Raw genomic sequence first — 1,895 nt, 5'->3', positions numbered from 1 at the left:
GGGGGGGGGGGGGGGCGCATGCTGGCTTAGTACGATGCTCAAGGAATGCCTCCGGACAGGAACCCGAGAGAGGAAGGAGAGCAGCTCGAAAATATCTGGGCCCAGAGCTCCTGGTGGAGGGAGGCCAGGGTGTGGAGGTGGACACATGCTTGATCTGCTCAAAGGCCATCATGAAAAGCGACGTGCAGGAGCTGAGATGGGGAGTGGCCTGCGGGGTGGCCGGCCAGAGGCAGGAGGCAGGGGCTCACAGACCATGGGGTGGACTTCGGATTTTAAGTGTGTTTAAATTTAATTTAAATTTCAAACGGTTCAGTCTGGGTGCCTTTGTGGAGAAGGAATTGTAGAGGTCAGGCCGGAGAGGAAGCAAGGAGAACGGTGAGAAACGATTCTCTGGAGTAGCGCTGGCCAGTAGAAATACACTATGGGCCAAGTTTGTGATTTCAAGTTTACCTGAGGTCATATTTAAAAAGGGGAAAATAAAGAGGAAATTAATTTTAACAAATTTTGAAATCCCAGCAGAACAAAAAAGTGTAACTTCAACAACATAAATGTTATTATTGAGATATTTTGCATTCTTTTCTTATTTTCCCTAAGCCTTTGAAGCCCAGCAGGCCTCATGCTGGCCATCACTGCTCCTGTGGCCAATGGTCACATGTAGCTCACGGTGATCATATGGGAAGTGCAGCCTTAGCCCATTTGAGAGATGAGGGGCTGGACTAGGGTGGAAGGCATGCCGGTGGTAAGGGGGAGTCGGGCTCTGCAAACACTTGAAGGTTGGAAATGAGACATCAAGGATTACTGTAAAGGTTTTCCCTGAGACAGGCGCTGGATGCTGAGGAGACAGAGATGAGAGACAAAGTCTTTGCCAGGGGAGAACCAAGGCAACAGAAATCCCCACACGGGGTCATATCTGTTTCGACAGAAGTATGCACAGGGTGTCGTGGAGAACAGGGCAGTGGCCCAACCTTGGGTGTTGGGGTCAGTTAGGGATCCTGAGGAGGATCCTTGGACATGAAATTTGTGGTAGGACTTTGGAAGGGGGAAAATGATGCAGAATTTTCTTGGTCCTCTCAAGGGGGTGGGTAGGGGACAGGAAGGTGTTGGGAGCAACAAGGAACACAAGATTATGGAGAAGAGGTAGCTCTTTCCACCTCAAGGCAAGGCGAGGGAGCACTTCTCTGGGCCAGGCTACCTCCTTAGTGTGGTCTAAGCCAGGTTCTAGGACTCTGCCGCTCTTCTTCTGTACTCTTCTCTCCTGTTGTGATTCTGCATTCACTGCTCTCATTCTCTGTTAAATATCCATCTCCTCCAGTAGACTCAGGCATTTGAGAGCAGGTGGCTCCCTTGGGTGAGCCTCAGTTTTCCCTCCTGGAAAGGGCAATTTGGACTAGATGAAAATACAGAGCCTTGTCCCCTGATGATGGCAGGCATCATGAAACAGACGGACATGAGGACTATTAGAACCATAGGACCCCAGAGACTGGACCTGTCCTCTCCAGCCTTGTGCCATCAACCTCCTGCCTCCTTAATGCCTGGCTGCTGAATCAATGAATAATCAATTAGTGTTGGTTGAATGGAACCAAGTTAGTGATTTCTAGCTGAGGGAATGAGCAGATGATCCAAAATGCAAGTGAGATGCTTGTGGTTATGGCGGGGAGGATGGATTTTCCGGCAGCAGGTGGACCCCATCTCAGAGGATTTTGGAGGTCTTGCTGTGGGGTGAACTCCTCTCCTTGGACCTAAGCAATATTTGAAACCTGTTGTCATAATGCCACCCCCCCCACCCTTGCTTCTCTTTTTCAGGCTCATGACCCTCAACTCCTTGTGATTTTCTCTTTTCTCTATTAGCAGGCACCTCCAAAGCTAAGCATGAGTCATCCCTGGCTAGAAATGAC

This window comes from Suricata suricatta, chromosome 1 (genome assembly GCF_006229205.1).
Source record: "Suricata suricatta isolate VVHF042 chromosome 1, meerkat_22Aug2017_6uvM2_HiC, whole genome shotgun sequence".
NCBI classification, from domain to species: domain Eukaryota; kingdom Metazoa; phylum Chordata; class Mammalia; order Carnivora; family Herpestidae; genus Suricata; species Suricata suricatta.
Note: the sequence above shows the minus strand (reverse complement) of the source record.